This window comes from Anser cygnoides, chromosome Z (genome assembly GCF_040182565.1).
Source record: "Anser cygnoides isolate HZ-2024a breed goose chromosome Z, Taihu_goose_T2T_genome, whole genome shotgun sequence".
Lineage (NCBI taxonomy): Eukaryota > Metazoa > Chordata > Aves > Anseriformes > Anatidae > Anser > Anser cygnoides.
The window spans coordinates 18,768,539-18,791,987 of NC_089912.1; positions in this window are offsets into that span (position 1 = coordinate 18,768,539).

Consider the following 23,449-nt stretch of genomic DNA (forward strand, 5'->3'; position numbering starts at 1 on the left):
TATTTAAAAACAAACAAACAAACACCCAAACAAACAAACAAACACAATACAATAACAACAACAACAATAACAACAACACTGACTTTAGCTTTGAAAACATGCCATGTAATTTCATTGTTTAGATCAATACATAAACATTTCATTTGGGTCAGTCTGGCATAAGTCATATCTGTCTGTGCTGCACTATGTAAATGCTGCTCAGGTTGATCTGGAGTCCTAGTTCCATGGAAGAAGCTTATTTCTTGTTGGGCACCACATTTCCTTTCTCGATGGTGAATCAGGGAAACTCTTGGCAGCCATGCCTGCTGCCTTTGTTCCCTGTAACTGATTTTACTAACACACCTATTATTACACACCAGAGGATCCACATGGACAAAAACCATCTAGCAAGTGGTGTGAATTCCTCAGTGTCAGGTAGGACTGAATGCTCAAGCATTTTTGTGTTACAAACTTTATGGTGAATGCTCTAATATCTGATGTGAAACCTGATGTGTGTTGTCTTTGAGATCTCTTCCCCAGTATGGATTGACAGAAACTGATGGACAAACACAAATAGAAATCACATCATTTATATTAATATAAATTAATGTATATATAGTCATTACAGAAGTGAATAAATGGAATGGTGAGCTACCAAAGCAACTTTCTGTAAGCTGTATTGGACTTTGAAGGCAGTTTGCAGACTTAAAACTCTGAAATCTCTGACATTTTGTTAACTTTAAATGGCTGTTGAAAAGACCAGAAGAATCTAAATGCTTAACCACACTTAATAAAAGTCAAATTTCCCTGTCTCCTTTAGATAAGACTTAAGCCACAGTTGGTTTTGCTTAATATGTTGAACTTTAGCCAGACCAATGTTTTAATGATAAAAGCGCACTTTAGTTTGCTGCTCTCATTAAAGTGATTTATAGTCCATACAGGACATTTGAAAAGCATTTCACTTAATGGTTAATGCATACAAACTCATAGAGACAGAACTATTAATTAATTTCCATTACAGTGATACAGTCACTTAATAAAGTATTTTAGCTTATTTTTTGCAATTAAACAACATAAAGTTCTGTTTTGTTTTGTTTTGTTTTGTTTGTTTTTAATACCTTTTGTCATATGAACAAAATTCCCAAGTTTCTAAGGTTCATTTTCTCTGTAAGTGGATATGTCTAGAAAGAGAAAGTGGTATCTCAGTTCTTACTATACTTAACTATCAAGTATTTGTCTGAATGTTGACCCACGATTTTCTTTTCTATAATTACTTGATTATGTTTAATGCAATACCAGCTATCTCTTTGATTTTCACCTATGGTTTTCCACTTGCACTCTTTGACTGGTCAAAAGCCTGGAATGAAAATATAAACACAGTAAGGCAAACCCAACCACAAGTCAGAGGTGATGACTACATATTTAATAAGAACTTAAATCAGAAGAAAATCTTATTTTCTAAAGAGTTTAGGTAAAACAGTAGATTCTTTTCCCCCTAATTTCAATTATCTCAGACAGTTTAGGAATATATTAATTAAAAAGCAGCTACTGACAGAAGTAACATATCTAAGCCTATTCAATTCAATTCAAACTGATTACCTATTCAATTCAGGAAGTTTTCACAAGACGAATATATTTTTGATTAAATTGGGAGCACAATACACTACAAATAAACACTATAAGCTTCCTTCATATTCATTTATTTAAACCTCATTTTATCAGGAAGCATCTGTACCACAGACTACTAAGCACAGAGTAAGCCTCTTCCATTTTTTCTTGTACAAAGAAGAATCTGCCAATCAATCATATAATGCAAAAATCTTTCAGCAGTAAAATAACTAAGCAAAAGATGGAGATTAGTTAAGATCAGAGTCAACAAATGCTTGTCCTCTTGCCCTGTCAATGGTTATTGGAAGTTAAATCACATGAGATGTTTATCTCTTTATAGCTTATGTTTGTCCCACATCAAGAAAAATGAAAAGAACACCTATGACAGCTTTAAATGTCATATTTACTGAAGCATGTTTACAATGCTCTGTTACAGATAGTTTTCATATTGTACAATACGTAGAGCTCATGAGACCTGTCGTTGACCAACATCCCTTTATGTATGCATACCCAAAGTAAAATAGGTTAAACTTCTATGAAGTTTTCAAGTACTGGCCTTAGTGAGGTTAAACCTTTTTTTTTTGTAACTTCATGACTAAGGAGAAATCTGGTCGTTGTTGGCAAAAATCACTCACTCATTCAACTATTAAAAAGCATTTTTTTTTCTTGAGTTTCAGCTAGGTGCACTAGGCATGGGACTTAATGTTTTTCTTCTTTGTAGTGAAAGAAAATAAATAAAAACATAATTTCTTAAACCCAGTGAAGATTCTTGTTTATACTCTGAAAGACAGTCAGGTTATAAAAATAAGATACTAAACCTGCGTAATATGGGAGTGTTAAGGAAAAAGAAAAATTACATCTTTTTTACTGTTTTGTAATATATATATGTGTGTGTATATACATGTATATATAACGTATGTATACGTATTACATATATATATATGACACTAAACCTTACCAAACCTTCAGAAAATACCTATTTCAAAATATTTAAAGAACTTGAAGGCATGTGCAAAACAAGAAGAGATATATAGTGGAAGAGGTATGCTATTGGCACAAGTGTCAAAATGAGACAGAAGAATGAGAGAGGCTAAGCTGGATGTTCATCCTGTGAGTGCAGACTGCTGAAGAATGAGTCAGAGGAGGAAAAGCAAGTTTTCAAAAAGGAGAAAATTATTTCTGTGTTCAGTGCAGAATTATTTAGTACCTCATCTTCCTGCAAGTCACTGACTAGCTTGCTGAGCAAAACAGTGCCCTGAGATCAGCAGAGTGAGGGAAAAAGATATAGACAGAAAAATGAGAATTTTGCCATTAGTACGAAAAGCATTAAGAAAAAAATATTCTTATATTACCTCTTCAAGTATAAAGTATGGTAGACAGATTCGTACAAGATAAAAATCGTTAAAGAGAATAAAACCAACCCAACCCAACCAACCAAACAACAAACAAACAAACAAAAACAAAAACAGAAGGAAAGACAGCAGGTAAGTGTGACAAAATGCTAGGGACATAGTGACATTTTAGATATAAAAATAAAGACAGGATTTCAGAGAACAAAGAATAAAAGGATCATGATAGCTGAATAAATAACTGAATTAACATAGGAAATTATTAAGGTGGACCCACATAAAAACCAGATAAACTATGTAAGTTAGACTGAAGCAAGAAACATTGATGAACACAGGATGAGTAGAAAGGTGGCATTTTTTTTTCATATTTTGTTATTTGCAGAGAAAAAAAAAATATAAAAAATAGGAAATGTTGGTTTGATAACCTAAAATAGTTTTTTTTGTTTTGTTTTGTTTTGTCAGATTTCAGTGCAGAGAAGTAGAAAAGACATTTTTTCTTTTAATATTCTTCTCCACAGAATTAACATACTGTCGCCTATGAAGTTTTCCAAAAGCTTAGTTTCTGTTCAGAAATGTTACTTTTACTAACTGCATCTAAAAGAATTTATAATTAGTGACACCATTATTACTGGTAGAAATGTTTTACAAAAGCAGATATTGAAGTATACAAGACGGCCTGGTAAAACAGTACTCAATCCAGCACTACAACATTCAAACTGAACATCAGTAATAACATTTACTTTCAGTGACCATTTTTTTTTTTCAGTGTGGAATAGTTAATGTATTCCTTTATTTCTACAAGTTAGGCTCCTATGCAGTAAATATCACTGTATGTCAAAGAGACTGATTTGCTTCCAGCAGTTAGATAACGGATATAAGTTACAAGAGTATGGAACTGTGGAAACTAGTCCAAGATGCATTCATGATATCGTTTTAAAATAATATGAAACCTGAAGAGAAATATTCTTGATTTGGATTTGAAACCAAGTCTTTTGAATAAATTACAAATATTCAGGCTTGGTTCTTAAAGTATATCTGAAGGAGACATTCGTAGAATCACATTTTAGCACGAAGATGATACAGAAATAGATTAACACTCATCATTTATAATCTAGACATGTTCTGTCTTTAACAGAAGGAAGAAAGTTGGAGTTTGAACAAATCCTACCAAGACTATAAAATCTTGTTGTTGTTGTTATTGATTAACAGATGTTTTTATTAACAAATGTTTGTGTGTGTGTGTGTGTGTGTATTAGCACACACACATGCATGTATGAGCATTAGATAAATGTTTTTTTTTGTGGGCTTTCTACACCATAAATTCTGCTTCATATTTGACTGTTTTTTGTTGGATTTAAAAAATTCAAATTTTACTTAATCATCAAATAATGAAACCCATTCATTTAACTGCTCACACTCAGCAGTATTACATATGAGTGTAACTGAAGCCTACATGTAGATTATAAAGATCAACAAAGTAGCATAGTATTTTATTTATTAGAAATAACAACTCAGAAACTAAAGAAAAATACATTAAATTTAAATGAAAAGCACTCTTTGGTCATTCAAGGGAGTATAATAATTGCACAACAGAAGTTTTTATTTCTTGAGGGTTTTCTGTACTCACACTTTCTCATAAGTTTCTCCATACCAAAGGAAAAGCAAAAAGAATGGCCAGACAATGGAAAATAGAAAGACATGTACATCACGTATCTCCATTATTTTTCCTTCTAGTCTCCTTCTTTAAAGAATCAATGGCAGTGAACAAGACATGAAGCAAAATGTTGTAAATAAAAACTGTTATTCAGAAAGATTTTCAGACATGACCTACAAAAAATACAAGAAAAATATAAGTAATGTGAATTACCACTTTGATACTACTTTGAATTACCTACTTTGATACTTTATCAGATTTCCAAGATAATTCCTCTCCAATTAAGATATTTCCTCTTCTAGTCTTTTAACTGATTATATGTAATGTTTTAAGATGATAACTTTTAATAGCTTTTTATGTTATTTATTTTTTAATAACATTTGCATTATATGCCAAATTTTAATAAAGATTTTAAGGTTAGCCCTAAATTATTACAATTTTATTAGGACTTTAATTTTCATCACAGTTAGAAAACTCAGAATTAGAATGTTAAATGTTGAAAATTTTCAAATACATTTTAATGATTTCAGCTCAAGAGCAAGCCAGGAGTTGTGTTTGGCTGGTGAGAACTCTGCCTGCCATAACAAAGGCTACTGTTCTGGAAAGTGTGTTGTGATCTGTTTTCCTGGACTGTAAGTGGATTCTTCATGTGAATATTGGCCATTTCACTTAGAACAAAAACAACTCATCTAATCCACAGTAACCTGACCCTAGACTGTAGACAAGTGCATATCTCTAAATAAAAGGAAATTGCTTGAAAATAAATATAGTTAATGGCACAAACTCTCATTTATTTTCTACTCATAAATGGATACCTGCTTATATTAGGAATGCATCTTCCTGTGATGACTTCTATGGCTTACTCATTTATTCTTTCATTATGGTTTCATTTTCAGAGCAGTAGAAACAGAGGAGAAATAAATACACAATACATATGAGATATCTATCATCAGACACAACACAAATTCTTGTCATTTCTACTACTATTGTCCATAATAATTTCATCACAGTTTTGTTTCAGCTTGCAGCTGGATCACCATCTTTTCCATTGCGAGGTGTTAGGAAAAAACAGTATAAAAGAAGGCAAGTAGAGTATATCCCAACTTTAAAGCACCTCCATGCTTCCAAAAGAAGGATTTTGCTTCTATACAAAGAAGGTACAGGTAAGGTCTGTATTATTTTGAATTAAAGTGGCCCTCCATGTACTTAAGAAACATGAAAAAAAAAAAAAAAAGATTTTTGTCTGAAAGCTTTTCTTATAGACCAAAGTAAATAAGAATTTCTCTAGGGAGAAATATAAGAATTAGACAAAAGCTACCTATATCAAAAAGGATTTTCTCTGATCTGAAAGATAAATTTACAAATTCATGTAGAATAGTGAAACTGTTCCAAATATGTTACTAAAACTTTTAGTTTCTAAGAAAAATCAAAAGTCCCCAATTATACACACTTTGTTGTGGGAGTCACTTATTATATAGCTTCATCTCTGGTGCAAAATAGAAATATTTGAAAAAAAAAATCAGTTCCATTTGAATGCAAAATTATGCTGTTTAAAAAATAAAGTATTTTTAGTCCACTGGGAGCTTTCTGATATATATTGGAAAGTTTCAGTTTAATTTTAGGTTGCACAACTCTTAAAAACTATTTTTATGTTAACTTTAGTAATAAAAATACAATTTTCAAGAAAAATTTCTTCTTCTTCTTCTTCTTCTTCTTCTTCTTCTTCTTCTTCTTCTTCTTCTTCTTCTTCTTCTTCTTTCTTCTTCTTCTTTTTCTTCTTCTTCTTTCTTCTTCAAAAGATTTAGTAAGAAATTAATAAATGCCTTTGACATTTTCAGAATTGTTTCCTTTAAGCTCTCTCTTTTCAAATGCTAGATTAATTTCTAGACCAGTTCTAGTGTCTCTGCAGCCATGCCTAATATCTAAGGAGGCTTTACTTCAATCTTTTATATTACGAAGAAATGGGTATTGTGGAAAATCCCATCAGAAACAATGTATTTTACAACATGGAAATAAGCATTGGAAGAATGAGAGTATGATCCCTTAAAAAAACAAAACAACTACAGAAAAACCACACTAGCTTAAATATGCATGTGTAATACTGTAATCATTTAAAACAGAGTTCGTCCACATTTGATACATTCTGCTGGGCTTCTTGACAAATAATAGAAACAAAAATGTCAAGGTTTTCTCTCTCTTTTTTTTTTTTTTGTCAGAAATAAATTAGAAAAAAAGCTAGAGAGAGAAAGTGATTTAAAAAAAATGGGAAGAGGAAATGGAAAAAGAAAACAAAATAATTCACAGAGTCGTAGATTCTCTGTATATTCTTTTGTAAGATCAATGAGAGACGTATGGAACTGTATAGAGAATTGCATTTTATGAATTCACAAATTGTGAGAGGCCTTTTTTTCCCCATAGGTGCTGTTGAAAAGCCGCGCAATCTAATAAAAAAAAACAGGGGAGAGAGTCATGTGGTTTGCCCCTATTTAATTTGATAAACTTTGCAGTAACTTACATTTATGGTCTGACTTCTGATTCACATTTCCTTTTTGCTCATTCCACAAGGAGATACAGTACCACTTAGCCCAATAAATCAGTGAAGAAAAATACAGCTGATCTGACTTGTAGACTCATTCAATTAAATATTCTGGAGGGTGTGATTGCTTTAAGGCCTGAAATTGATCAACTTCTTAGTAAAAATTAAAAACAAAGGAGTGGACTCTGGAAATTGGTTATTAAATTTTCAGACCCCAGTGACAATAACAATTTTAAATTGATTGCCCAATGTATTTAAAATAGATGATACTGAATGCTGAACAAATTTTCCGTAGCATAGCTTATAACTTGATATTCTTGAATGAATAAGTACCTCAGTTCTTTACTACCTCTGGAAAATTTAAGGGATGTCAATAAGGCTGGTTGAAATAGGTAAGATAGGAGTGTTCAGTGACAAGAAAAACTAGCGCTGGGTTGTGCAAGTCCTTCCCTCGTCTCTGTGTTTGTGTGAAGAAAACTGACCTCTCTGTCCACATACACACTCTGGCTTTCAACATCCAGCCACTAGTCCTCCTGCAAAAGCCTTCTGACTCCTAGCTTTTGCATTAGAACCACCATGTGTTTGTTTGCCTGAGTGCAAACACCAGTTTTTTTTCATACCCTGGTAAATTTTGACAAGAAATTCGGTTTTATTATGGTACGGTCCAGGAGTTCAATACCAGAACACAAAGAAAAAAATTCCCAAGCACATTTTTACTCTTTTATACAAGAAGTATGGCAAGTAAAAGACTGGACTAAAGTTTTTGTTTATTTATTTTTTTGTTTTCCCAATCATATGGAAAGAGATAAAGGAAGAAGAGAATAAAAGAGGAAAAAAAATATTAAAAAACAGACAGAATTCAGAAAAACAGTTTTAGGAGAAAAGCCCTTATAATCACACTTTTCATCTACAGAGAAATTTTCAAGATGCTAAGTCAACTTAAAGGCTTGAGTTTAACTTGTTTTCTGAAAATCTTTTGCTGCAAATGCTATAATGTATTCTGAAAAAAATGTATAAACTGAGGAGAGGGGAGAGGAAACTGGGGGACAAGGGAAGAAAAAGTGAAAAAGCAAAGCACAAGCTCTTGCATGAGATGAGTCAGAGTTCTCATCTTCATTATGATTTTTAAGAATAATGTATCAACACTAATCAAATATAGTATTTACATGTTAGTAGAGAACGGACTACTTGCTCAAACCTATGTAATGATGTATTTTTATTTGCCTTTGTCAGAAAACAGGCTGTAAAATAGTCCATCAAATAAATAACAGAAGATAGAGAAGAAAAGAGCTCAGCCCACTACACTGACAAGCAACAGGGCAAGAGTCAACTTGTGTTTGCTGTTATTGCGGTGGTCATTCCACCTCTTTGAGTACACCACTGCTGCCCCAATTGCTCAGCATGACAAGTGAAATGAACTCTTTGCAAAATTTATCTAAGCTGCATTTAAGACTGTTTAGTTTTGAATGCAGATTTACAGCGCTTAAAGTCAATAATTTAAACACAGTTTCAAGGATCACTTCAAAGTTAGTCCAACCTGTGAAGTGGATGAAGACAAAATTACAGGTCATTAGCAAAAGCCTGAATGCTCCAGAATATTTACTTCAATATAAGTGGAGAAATAGAATGAATTCTCTCTCCCCCTCTGTATTTTCTTTCAGCAAGAGAGGAATGATACATATTATGGAATAGAAGTAGAATATCTATTGAATAAAAATAAATAAACAAAAACCGTCTGCAAAAGGAATATGAGGTTTCTATTTCTTTTGCTTTCATCTGATAAGTGAGATTGTGTTTATTGATCCCAGCTTTTCACAGCTGACATAAAGTGAATGTTAAGCCTTTTTAAGATGAACATATATTGCTCTTGACACCCATACTTGAAAAGGAGGTTATGTGGAAATCAAATCAAACTTTTATGATTTAACATTAACAAAACAATGTTAATGTTCCTTGATTGGTTAACATTAAAATAATGTTGTTTTAAACATAAAAATATATCCTTGCCATCAGCAATAAGAATTCACCTTTCAATCTGATATGTATTCTGCATTTTTTTTCATTCTGCTCCAGAGAACAGTTTTGAAGCTTTCGTAGGTCTTCCATATAATTTCTTTTTTAACTTCTTACTAAATATCCCAGAGCTAAAATTTATTACAAAATTTTATCTCTCCTGAATCCTTCAAAATTCAGGCATTTCTACCTAATTTTAGGATTCTGCAAATATACCTCCATTTCTTTTCACATTTATGCAGTTTCAACCATCTTCAGAGGACTGCAGATTGTACTTCAAGTCCCAAGTCTTAGATATCATGCTAAAAAGTGAGAATCTCAGCATTTTTTAAAGAAAAAAAAAAGGGTAAAAAGTATCAAAAGTAAACAAACCACTTTTTTTTTTTTTTTTTTAGGTACCTTGAACATATGATTTCCCCAGGAAAGTGGTCACAGCACTGAGCCTACCAAAGTTCAAGAAGCATTTGGACAAGGCTGTCAGACACATAATCCAATTTATTTATTTATTTATTTATTTGGGTGGTCTTTTGGGGACCCAGTAGTTGGACTTGATAATCCTTGTAGGTCCCTTCCAACACAGATATTCTTCAATTCGGTGATTCTATGTGATTTGAATGTTGCTTAGTAGCTCAAAAGGAGAAGAAGGAGAAGAAAAAAAAAAAGTAGAAATAGTTATTGATATAGCTATAGATTTAGCTTTGCTGTTTAATGCTCAACGGTTTTCTTTAAAGTGTCAGCAATAATGCATGTTGCATGTTAATCTTCCAAGTAGTTCAAATCACTGTAGTCTCCTGATTCTGCTCATTTTGCTGTTGGGTAAAATAACCATCTCTCAGACATATCATTCACCTTCCTAGCCAAGATCCTCTGCTTCCTTCTTTTCCTCTTGAGAAGACATGTAAGCCTCAGATCTTTTTTTTTCTTCCCCCTTTTTTTTTAAAAAAATATTATTATTATTTAATTTATATATATATACATAAATATATATATATATATTAAGAGGGAAACATGATTCAAAATACTCAAATCTCAAACTCTCTTCAAATTCCAGGGTATTTAGAAATTTAAATATGAATCTTAATTTTTGGACATGCATTCTTCTCTAGTTTCCTTAATGAGCAATGATTTTGATCAGTATACCTGTTAAGAACACGAGGAAGACTCTTGTGCTTCCTCACACACATGCTAAGTACAAAGGTAAGTCAGACAGTACTTGTCATATTTATAAGTGAGAAGAGGAAGTCCAGAAGTAGCAAAGGTTCAGAAGAACTCTTTATTCTTCAGATGACGAAATGCTTTTTAAAATTAGAAACACAAAGTTGCACAGCTCTGTTAACACATGAACAGGCAGGCATTAGAAATGACAGCAGGGTGCTTGCCAACAGCCATACCATTTCAAGGCAAATAAGAATCATGAATTACTATAATTAGGACACATTGCAATCTGCCTAAGAATGAAAAGATGCATTCTGTTTGCATTTCAAAACAGAGAAAAGTAGTAATACACCTTTAGAAATTTCTACTTTGATAGAACGCTTTTCTGGATTGTTACCATAAGCCACCTTTAGAGACGATATTATTATATTATTTCTTCTTTTTATTGCTCAGTTTGTTAAAACACTCTAAACTCAGATCCCATTTGGGATTTGTTGAATAAGAGGTGAAGTATGAATTAGAGAACATGACAATGCAATGTTTCCCACCCGCTTAACAAGCAAGACAAACAGGCATCCTCTTTTCTTTCCTTGTTTGTGGTTGAGATCTCTTCACAGAATAAGGAGAAAAAGGTATCAAACAAAGCTAATTATACTTTTAGAAATTTCTCATCTACAATTCAAATAACGATTTCCCTGAGAGGGGTACAAATTTTACATAAAGTATGTGCTAAACTTCATCATACCAAATGGCTGCAGAAGCTAAAACATTTTCCACACCAAGGGTATTTCATACACAATGTTCAAAATCACCCATGCATTTATGCTAAAATGAATTATCTAATTTAAACATACAAAATCAAGGAGATTTACAAATGAGGTTTTATTTTGAATCCATGCCTCCCTATTCCAGTTTCAAAAAGGAAAGGAAAGTTTGAAAAAACACAACCTCCATCAAGAAAAAATTAAGGGTTATTGTAATAAAGGACTCACTTCTATAGGGGACAGAGGGTCCGATACCCCATCTGGACCCAACCCATAGTAATAAGCTATGGGGATGGAATGCCAAAATGGGAGGGTCTGCATGCTAGTGAGATCCTTCAGCCTGCTCCATGAGGTACTGGGTACAATGAAGCACGTTTGGAACATCTTTACACTAATGCCTGCAACATGAATAACAAGCAAGAGCAACTAGAAGACTTGTTTCAGTGCTAGAGCCAAGACACCATTTGCATAAGTGAAATCTTGTGTTGTGCATTACAATAGACAGGTGTAAGCTCTTCAAAAGCGACAGGCCGGACAGGCCAGGCAGGGGGCTCATGTTGCATAAAATAGAGGGGTTGGGCTTTATGGAGCTTGCAGTTGTCAATGACACAGTAGAGAGCCTCTGGGTAAGGATTAAGGGACAAGCAAATTAAGAGGATGTTATTTTAGGAGTCTTCTATAGACCACACAGCCAGGATGATGACACAGATGAATCATTCTTTAAGGAATTAAAATATACCTCTTGTCCTTATGGGGGACATGAATTTACCAGATGTTAACTGGGAATATCACACAGCTGACGCAAACAGGCCCAGGAGATTCCTTAAATAACTTGATGATAACCTTTTGGTACAGGTACTAAGGGACCCAACCAGGAAACCAGGAACCCTCTTAGTTCTGTTTATTTGTGAACAGAGGTCTTGTGGGTGAAATGGCAACCGGCGTCTTTCTTGGTCATAGTGACCATGAAGCAGATGAGTTTAAAATTTTTGGTGACAGAAGGAAAACTGCCACCAAAACTTCAACCCTAGATATGGGGAGAGGAGGCGTCAGACTGCTCGGGGAACTAGATAGTAAGGGCCCCTGGGAAACTGCTCTTGAAGGCATTGGGATCCATCAGTGTTGGTCAATTTTTAAGTACCACCTCCTAAGAGTACAGGAAGAAGCAATTCTAAAATGTTGGAAGTCAGGCAGGCAGGGCTAAAGGTTGGTTTGACTGAGCAGAGATCTTCTTCTAGAGCTTAGTTGGAAAAATAAAGTTTATGGCCACTGTAAATGAGGTTGGGCAATGTGGGAAAACTAGTGAGATGTTATTCACATATGTAGGCAGAAAATTTGTACAGCAAAAGCTCACCTAGAGTTAAAGGAGGCCAGTACTGTGACAGACAATAAAAAGTGTTTTTTTATTTGTTTGTTTTTGTTTTCACTTTTAACATGTTAACATCAAAAAGGAGGACCAGAGAAAACATTGCTCCATTACTTGACTAGAATCGTTACCTCATAAATAGGGACATAGACAAAGCAGATATTTATGCCACCTTCTCCTGTCTTCAACACCAATTAAGGACTCTGGGACTCCTGGAGTCCTGAGCTGGAGAATGGTGACTGTGGTAACAATAAACTCCGAGCCAATCTCAAACTTGAGTGAGGTTTGCTGCTAGAGTTGGTTACATATATATGTATGTGGAAGCCAATGAGATTCATCGCAGGGTGATCAGAGAACTGACTGATGTCATTGTGAAACCTCTCCCAAATTATTTTTAAATTGTCTTTGGAATCTACCTAGGTTCCAGTTGACTGTAAGCTGGTGAACATTGTTCCAATTTTCAAGAAGGGCAAGAAAGAATACCCTGCTGTCAACGGACAAATTTCATCTGTCTCAACGGGGGAAAGGATCTTTGCTTGGGAGATAGCAGGGCTCATTGAAAGGGTTTTAAACTAGATTTGAAGGAGGAAAGGGATAAAACCAGGCTTGGTAGAGACAAATCTGGGGGTGGTATGCTGGTGGTTATGAGACCATGTACAAGCAAGGTCTCTTGGTCTGCTACCCCAGTAGAGGTAGGGGATGGAAAGCCATGTAACAGCAAAGGCAATAGGAATATTGATGGGTTAGAAATCACAGAAGTGTCTGAGAATGGTCACATAGGAATTAGGGCTTCTCCCCCCAAAATGTGATGGGATCACTAGCCCACCTGAAGCACATCTACACCATTGCATGCATCACAGACAACAAACAGAAGGAGCTGAGAGCCATCATGCAGCAGGAAAACTATGACATCACAGAAACATAGTGAGATGGCTTACAGGACTGGAGAGCTGTAATGGATAGGTACAAACCCATCAGAAGGGACAGGCTAGGAAGGAGAGGTGGTGGGGTAGCCCTATATGTTAGGGAGTGTGAGTGTTTTGACTGTCTAGAGCTTAATAATGGTGACAACAAGGTTTAGTGTTTATGGGTAAGATTCGGGGGGAATGCCAATGGAGAAGATGTCATTGTGGGAGTCTGTTATAGACCACCCAACAAGGATGGAAAGACAGATGAAATATTCTATAAGAAGCTGGGAGAAGTCTTAAAATTGCTAGCACTTGTTCTTAAAAGGTACTACAACTTAGCATATGTCTGATGGAAATATAACACAGCAGAAGGAATCAGTCTAGGGGGTTTCTGGAGCATGTGAAATATACAATTCCTGATACAGGTGTTGAGTGAGCCAGCTAGAGAAGGCTCCCTGCTGGACTTTTTGCTTGTGAACAGAGAAGGACTTGTGAGTGATGTGAAGGTTGGAGGCCATCTTTGGGCATAGCAGTCATGAATTAATAGTGTTTGATTTTTGGAAAAGTAAGTAGTGGGGGTTAGCAGAACTACTACCTTCGACTTCTGCAGGGAAGAACAGGACTTTGTCCTGTTTAGGAGACTGGTTGACAAAGTCCCTTAGGAGGCAGTCCTGAAGGGCAAAGGAGTTCAGGAAGGCTGGACACTCTTCAAGTAGGAAATCTGTGGAAGAAGACTGACCTGGCTGTACAGAGAGCTGTGGCTAGAACTCAGGAAGAAAAAGAGAGTTTATGACATTCAGAAGAAGGAACAAGCCACTCAAGAGGACTACAAATATGTCATGAGTCTGTGCAAGGACAAAAATTAGAAGGGATGAAGCCCAACTTGAGTTCAATCTGGCTACTGCTGTAAAGAACAATAAGAAATTATTTTATAAATACATGAACAAGAAAAGGAGGACTAAGGAGAATCTCAATCCTTTATTGGATGTGGAAGGAAACATAGTGAGAAAAGATGAGGAAAAGGCTTAATGCCTTCTTTGCCTCAGTCTTTAGCAGCAAGACTGGTTGTTCTCTGGGTACTCAGACCCCAGAGCTGGTAGACAGGGACAGAAAGAAGCCTTCATAATCCAAGTGGAAATGAATAGTTATCTTCAATACCGCTTAGAGGTACACAAGTCTATGGGGCCTGATGGGATCCAACCAAACGGGCAACAAAAGAGCTGGTGGAAGTGCTCACCAAGCCACCTTCCATCATTTAACAGCAGTCTTGGCTATCAGGGGAGTTTCCAGACAACTAGAGTCTAGAGAACGTGACACCCATCTACAAGAAAGGCCAGAAGGAGGACCCAGGGAATTACAGGGCTGTCAGTCTGATTTTGTTGCTAGGGAAGGTTATGGAGCAGATAATCCTGAGTGTCGTTATGCAGCACATGCAGGATAACCGGGTGATCAGGCCCAGGCAGCACGTGTTTATCAAAGGCAGGTCCTGCTTGACTAACCTAATCTTCTATGACGAGGTGATGCACTTAGTGAATGAGGGAAAGTCTGTGGATGTGGTCTACCTAGACTGTAGGTAGTAAAATTTTTTACACTGTTTCCCACAATATTCTTTTGGAGAAATTGACTTCTCATGGCTTGGATGGGCATACACTTTGCTAGGTAAAAAACAGACTGGGTGGCTGGGCCCAAAGAGTTGTGTAGAATGGAGTTAAATCCATTTGGCAGCTAGTAACAGGTAGCATACCCCAAGGCTTATTACTGGGGACAGTACTACTCTTTAGTATATTTATCGATGATCTGGATGAGGGGATTGAGTGCACCCTCATTAAGTTTGCAGATGACAGCAAGTTAGGTGATAGTGTTGATCTGCTTGAGCGTAGGAGGGCTCTGCAGAAGGATCTGGGTGGACTGTATGAAGTTCAACAAGGCTAAATGCCAAGTCCTGCACTTGGGGCACAACAACCCCATACAATGTTACAGGCTGGGGGAATATTGGCTAGAAAGGGGACTATTCCAACTGTTGCGGTGGTTTTACCTTGTTAAACAGCTGAACTCCAACACAACTGCTCTCTTACTCGCCATCCTCAGAAAAGGAGGGGAAGAAGAAAAGGAAGGAAACAACTCACAGGTTGACATAAGGATAATTTAATTAAAGGAAAAATAATTATTAAGGGGAAATTATTATTAGTTAAATAATTTAACTAAAGAGAAAAGAGAAGGGAGAAAGGGAAAAACAAAGAAACAACAACAACAAAAAACAAACAAGCAAAGGCTGTGTGGAAGTGCAGAGGAAGGAAATTACTCTCTACTTCCCATAAATGAGCAATGCTTGACCACATCCTTGAAGGAGGGCCTCAATGCATGTAGCTGTTCTTTGGGAGGACAGACGTTTTCAAAATGAGAGCCCACCCCTCCCCTCTTTTTCATTTTACCACCTTTTATTGCTGAGTGTGACATCATATGGTATGGAATATCCCTTTGATTGATTTAGGTCAGCTGATATTCCCTCCTCCCCTCTTGCCCACCCCCAGTCTGCTGGCTCTGGGGGGGTTAGAGGGAGTCCTGATGCTGTACCAGTATTGCTCAGCAGTAGACACAACACTGGTGTGATATCAATGCTGTTCTATCTACAAGTGCAGAGCACAGCACTGTATGGGCTGCTGCAGGGAAAGTTAACTCCATCCTAGCCAGACCCAGTACAGAACTACTCCTATGAAGAAAGACTGAGAGCTGGGGCTGTATGCAGTAGGTATACATTCAACTAAAATAAAAAAGAATAATGGCAGACAAATAAAATAAAATAATTTGAAAGTAGGTTCTCCCATTACCAAAAGAACTCAGAAAAAAGTATCACACCTCTATTTTCTGTCATACTTCACTTTTCATATTTTCCTGAATACTTTCTCCTATTTAACGGAAAGAATGAGTTCTACTTATGAGTATGAACAATTAAAAATTGATGCTTGATTTTTTGGGTGATAAGCCCAGGTACCAAAGTAAAGAGCACAGTAATGGGAAAATGAATATGCTCCAATTTTTTTTTTTTTTTTCAATCAGAAGATAGCTACTGAAGCAAATACACAAATCCTCCCTTCTTACAGTATTTGGGTTCCTATCAGAGAGTGGTTTGAGAGTGTGTAAGTCAGATTCTTTTTAGAGAACTAAACCTTAGCCACTGTGCAATCCATTAAGAAACATTTGAGCTGATCTCCAGAAACTCTCATTTATCTTTCAAAACAGTGCAAGAAATCATTTAATAAAGAAAAATTTTCTAAACTAAATTTTGGTTGCCTTATTGTTCTTTATATATGTTGAAAGTATCAAAATGTCACTACCCTCCAACTTTGTTTTTTAACATAGAAAAGAGAAGAAATGAATGCTCCACTTTGCCACAGAAGCCAGTAAAAGAGCTGGGAAAAGAGCCATAGCTAATGAGTTGCAGTGCTGTGCTGTAATCAGATGTTACATGTATTGCCTCCAACGAGGTTTGAATTAGTTGGACCATGGACTGCCTTCCAATAGGGCTCCAAAGCAACCTATCTATATATCTTTTATCAGTTTTCAGTAATAAAATTAGAAATATTCCAGACAAGTACATTTAGGTAATATTCAAACATACTAAGTTTGGGAGGCCTTCCTGCTATGCAATGTTTTCTGCCAGTGAAAATATGAATCATAATAAATAATATGATCCCGTCCAAATAGCTCTAACTTATGAAGATTTCTAGAGGAGCTTAAAACATTTAGTCTATTTGAAAAGACTGAACCAGAAGATACCCAATTCTGCCTTCTCTTTTTGGTACAAAAAGATCATGGAAAATGTAAGCCTAAAGTAAAAGAAAGGGTGCTGAATATTTAACCATCTGGATACACCCATGCCGCTCAGGCACTTAAGGACTCTGCTTACAATTTAATTGGGAGATTTCTTCTACAAATGTATCAAAAACATTCCACCAAATGCATTTTCAATTGAAACTGAACACTTTAAAGCAATTATTTTCTGTGAAAATTCTGATGTCTGTTAAAGAAACAACATTAAAAATACGAAAAAGGCTCATAGTTTGGTTTTCTGATACATTTTTAAAGGAAAAATTTCAATAGAAACACAATTATTTGGGGATTATTATTTTGGTTTAACTATTTATGTTAAGAATATAAATTTATTTCATTTACAAAATTCATTTTTAAACTAAATGTCTAGAGATGACTTTATTTTCAAAGAGCAATATAGGATTCTCTTTGATTTTTCCACCTATAACTTGTACCTGAGCTGTCCTATTAAAACTCTAAAACCTTGCCTGGGTACTGTTTTACTGAATGTTAAGTCACCAAACCCATCACATTTAAACATGTCCTTGATGTTTTAATTTACAGTTTACTGGCTTTACTTCAGTACAGACTTTGTGTACAGCCCTGCCAGTGAGGAAGCTGGGGGTGCACAAGAAACTGGGAAGGTACACAGCCAGGATAACTGGTCCAAACTGGTCAAAAGGATGCCCCATACCATATGACCTCAAGCTGAACAATAGAAAGGGGGGGTGTGGGGTCGTGTGGGTAGGGAGGTGCTGCTCAGGGAGTGGCTAGGTATCTGTCAGCAGGCAATGAGCAATTGCATTATGCATAACTTGCTTTGTACATATTATTATTATTATTATTATTTATTATTATTATTTTCCTGTCATTTTCTGTCCTATTAAACTATCTTTATCTCAACCTGTGAGTTTTTGTTGCTGTTGTTTGCCTTTTTTTTTTTTTTTTTGATTCTTTCCCGTAACACTGTGAGGGTTGGGGATTGAGCAAATAGCTGTGTGGGTTAAGCCCACACAACCCTCTTAAAAGAAAAAAGCAGCAACAATCTGCCGTTACCCTTATTTAATATTCTTTCTGACTTCAAAGGACATAAAAATGTGATTTGTAAGCTGCTGGAAGATCCCACTAGAAGCGTATTTATGGCTCACGATTCATGTCAGCCTTCAATGTGAACTTGAGAAATTATGCCACCAATCTCTCAGACTTATTGCAAACTAGTTCTGTGTAGTTTATTTTCCACTGACCTACCACAGAAGATGTAGAATAGCTATTTATATAACACATATTGGAACATGCAAAACCTCTGATGCTACATTGTGCATTCTCAAATATCTTCATGCTTACCATTGCTTCCCAGCTTGATCCAGTCTCTATTCATTTTTCACCCTCAAAGCATATTGAAATCTTCAAAGGTAACCACAACTTCCTGGCATTCATCAGTCTTTCAAATAAATAATACTCATCCATGCTATAAATTGTATATGTGCCCCTGTGTCTTGACCACCTTTGGAAAGGGTGACAATTATGTTTGTATCTGAGGTTAAATATGAGGAAACACATTTCATATTCCATATGGGATGCTATGATGCATGCTATTGGAAGGAGAACAGAGATACATCTGGCTGCAACTAGTGATATTCAGATACACTGAGTACAACTATTTAGCTCTCCAACTGTCAAGTTAAAAGTGCTTTATCAGAAACTAACAGGAAGTGATTAAAAAAAAGCAAGGCAAGGCAGGGCAAGGCAGGGCAAGGCAAGGCAAAGCAAGGCAAGGGAAGGGAAGGGAAGGCAAGGCAAGGCAAGGCAAGGCAAAGCAAGGCAAGGGAAGGCAAGGCAAGGGAAGGGAAGGGAAGGAAAGAACTGTGGAGGAGGTCATTTCTGTCTGTGAATTAATTTAATTACACTGAAGAGTTTCAGTGTAAAAGAATTTCAGCTAGAAAGAAGAAGGGAAGAGAAGGATCTTGATAAGAAGCAAATCTCACATTGGGGAAAAAAAAAAAAAAATCTCACCACTTTGCTAAACAAAGTGATGTCTTTCTGCTCTAAGAACTAGAGATGAGGTATAAATTTTGTAATGTTAGACCCATGTACCACAGTGACCACACTCAACAGAAATAAATTCTGAAACAGCAACAGAGCAAAGCCGCCCAAACTCCACCCATAGTGCTCAGTCCTGCCCAGGGGGCACCCACTCTCACCTGAAGTGTTGAGCCAGGGGGCCATGCCAGGAACCTCTCAGTAGTGCCAAGCACAGCCACTGCTAGGCCTCACCACCCAACCAGTGCCTCACACCAGGGATTTTGTGTGGGAAAGTGTTACATGGCCCTGATCGTGGAGATACAGGCGAGAAGACAAAGGCTCTCCAGGCCCGCAGATGCCTAGAAGTTGCCTGGTGTTGAAGGGCAATGGATGAGAAAAGAGATGGTACAGCAGGGAAAATCTCATGGCTAGGCTGTGTAGAGAGCAACATTTTAAACTGACTGGTTTTAACCAAATGTAATCACAGGGTCCACTGTTGGTTTATTTTTTGGTCATGCAACACAGAAGCTTTTGCATATGCTCAGATATGGCCAAGGGGAAAAAAATAAATTAATTAATTAAATTAAATAACAGCGGAAGGTGTTGTGGTGACATCTTTCGAAGTGGCATGTGAGCAAATGCAAATGCATATATGAATCTCAAAAGAGAATCAATGTATATATTACAGACTTAATGGTTTGAATAGTATGAAACCTCTGGCTATAGCTTTAGGAGATTTTTCAGACAGAGTTTAAAATATATTTGCAGGAAATCTGATAATAACAGATTACCTATGAGGAATGTATGCTTTCTCTGCATACTGTTTTATATTGATTTTTAATTCAAGAGGAGCTGGTCCCAGACTTCTTATTTGGCCAAAACTCTATTCTCCTGTTACAAACTTTGTCTGACTAAAGCTTAGTTTGTTCAATGGCTTCATTCTGAAGCTCATTATGAAAAGCTCAACATGAGCCGTCAACGTGAGCTTGGAGCCTAGAAATCCATCTGTATCCTGGGCTGCACCAAGAGAAGTATGGCCAGCAGGATGAGGGAGGGGATTGTCCTTCTCTACTCTGTTCTCGTGAGACCCCACTTGGAGTGCTGCGTTCAGCTCTGGGGCCCCCAGCACACGAAGGACATGGACCTAATAGAGCAAGTCCAGAGGAGGGCCATGAGGATAATCAAAGGGCTGGAGCACCTCCCCTATAAAAACAGACTGAGGGAGCTGGAGTTGTTCAGCCTGGAGAAGAGAAGGCTTTGGGGAGACCTTATAGTGGCCTTCCAGTGCCTACAGGAAAAGTGGGGAGGGACTCTTTGTAATGAGGTATAGTGATCAGAAAAGGGGTAATGGCTTTTATACTAAAAAAGGATAAATATACTTTGCTATGAGGAAGGTGATGAACTGGAACAAGTTGCCCAGAGAAGCTGTGGATGCCCCATCCCTGGAAGTGTTCAAGGTCGGGTTGGATAGGGCTTTGAGCAACCTGGTATAGTGGAAGATGTCCCTGCACATGGCAGGTAGGTAGAACTATGTGATCTTTAAGGTTCCTTTCAACTCAAATCATTTTATGATTCTATGATTCTATAATTTGAGTCTTAGCTCTGGAAAATAAAATAAAATTAATAAAATGAAATTTAAAAAATAAAATGAATAAAGTGAAATAAAAAAATGAAATAATAAAAATAAAATGAAATAAAAAATAAAATGAATAAAATGAAAAAAAAAAATGAAATAAAAGAGAAAAGAAAGGAAAAAGAAAGGAAAAAAAAAGGAAAAAGGAAAGAAAGGGAAGGGGAGCGGAGGGGAGGGGAAGGGAGGGGAGGCGAGGGGAGGGGAGGGGAGGGGAGGCGAGGGGAGGGGAGGGGAGGGGAGGGGGAGGGGAGGGGAGGGGAGGGGAGGGGAGGGGAGGGGAGGGGAGGGGAGGGGAGGGGAGGGGAGGGGAGGGGAGGGGAGGGGAGGGGAGGCGAGGGGAGGGGAGGGCAGGGAAGGCAAGGCAAGGCAAGGGAAGGCAGGAAAGGAAAGGAAAGGAAAGGAAAGGAAAGGAAAGGAAAGGAAAGGAAAGGAAAGGAAAGGAAAGGAAAGGAAAGGAAAGGAAAGGAAAGGAAAGGAAAGGAAAGGAAAGGAAAGGAAAGGAAAGGAAAGGAAAGGAAAGGAAAGGAAAGGAAAGGAAAGGAAAGGAAAGGAAAGGAAAGGAAAGGAAAGGAAAGGAAAGGAAAGGAAAGGAAAGGAAAGGAAAGGAAAGGAAAGGAAAGGAAAGGAAAGGAAAGGAAAGGAAAGGAAAGGAAAGGAAAGGAAAGGAAAGGAAAGGAAAGGAAAGGAAAGGAAAGGAAAGGAAAGGAAAGGAAAGGAAAGGAAAGGAAAGGAAAGGAAAGGAAAGGAAAGGAAAGGAAAGGAAAGGAAGGAAAGGAAAGGAAAGAGGAAAGGAAAGGAAAAGGAAAGGAAAGGAAAGGAAAGGAAAAGGAAAGGAAAGGAAAGAAGGAAAGGAAAGGAAAGGAAAGGAAAGGAAAGGAAAGGAAAGGAAAAGGAAGAAAGGAAAGGAAAGGAAAGGAAAGGAAAGGAAAGGAAAGGAAAGGAAAGGATTTACTTTTCAATTACAGTCATATAAATATCATTTTCTGTTCTAAGTACACAGAACTCCCCACTTCAAATAAACACCAGTTTAGAATCATAGAATATCCTGAGTTGGAAGGGACCCACAATGATCATTGAGTCCAACTCTTGACTTAGGAGTCCAACTCCTGACTCTTCCACAGAGAGGTTATTCTCTCTGTGGAAAGACCTTTTTTATTCTCATATATATGCAAGACTGTATTACAAGCTTTTGACAATCTTGTTACGAACTACATTACCTTCTTCACAGGGAAACAGTTAGAATTAATTTTTAATCAATGAGAGTATAAGACAATCTGACTACAAGGCTGTCTTTCTTCATTCTTATCATACAACTTCATACAGCTAGTAACCCCTGAGAACAAGTCAACTGTCTTGAGCAGTATTAGTTCAGATTCAGTCTAAAGTATCGTATTTCTATTCTCCCCCAAGGATGAAAAATGTCATGTTACTCTTTTTTTTTTTTTTTTTTCCTGACTGTGAAATAACCACATCCATAACAGTCAACGTTGTTATTCTACTTTACATGGATGAAAAAAAAATTAAGAAAGTCAGGGTAGTTACTCAAATTTGGAGTCCTGCTAAGATACATAAAATAAACATTTATGAAGCCAGGAAGATTGGAATTCCATATCTTTAGTAATGTGGTAGCATTTAGCAGTCACTTGTCTCAGCTGCAATTGAGATAGTGTCAAAATATAGGATAGTTTTGAGTTCCAAGCAGGAATAATATGAATATTGTATAAGAAACTCACTGCAGTTCAGGTCCACCCTAAGAATAACTGTGTTATGACAATGTTTTCTGTGTATTGAGGGGAAATATGAGGTGAAAAAGCTTTTAAAACTGTATACATTCATAAATATGTAGGTGTATTCTTTTCCTCTTTGCTTTTCATGTCATGAACAGTAGTAACAATAATAACGGCTCAATTAGTTTGCGTATTACAACAGTAGCAATATGTAATTCAGCAGTTAAGTGGCATTTTGAAATTACAGGTGTTACTTAATTACCCTCAGAAAATAATGCCTAAACTCCAGAGTGAAATTAAAAACATTTTAAAACACTGGTGACCCCTCTGACAAATCAATTTCAGGCTTGACATAGCAAGTTACACTGAAGAGAGTAAAAAGCTCCATATCCTATGGGACTCCTCAGATTGTACTTTGAAACTGAAAAGACTCTTCTCTGGTTCCTAATGGTGTTATGTAAATACAAAGGAAATGTGCAGCATGCAGGTTGACTTCACAGAGTATAGGAAGAAAGGGCAATCACAACATTAATTAAATCATGGCAAATATAACAAACAAGCTGCTGGAACCTATAAAAATATCCTTATTATGCTACATAAAACAGATGCTACTGGTAATTTTAAAAAGCAGTAAGATGATCTGAAGAGAACATTACAAGGGAAAAAAATGTAGCAAGTATTCACCTTTATGAAAATTAGAAGTAAAACCTTATTTTTCTGGAGAATTATTCTTTAATAACAATTTTATGCTCATTGAATGTACCAATTGCAAATCTGACCACAGTACCTATGGGCTATGTTTCTTGAAAAAGTACATCTTTGAAGAAATATTTTTATAACGAAATTCTGTGTAATTAAATTACCATCCTTCTTGTTATGCCAGTAACACATGATCTTAAAGCTGACATGTTGTTAGGAGGTTCTT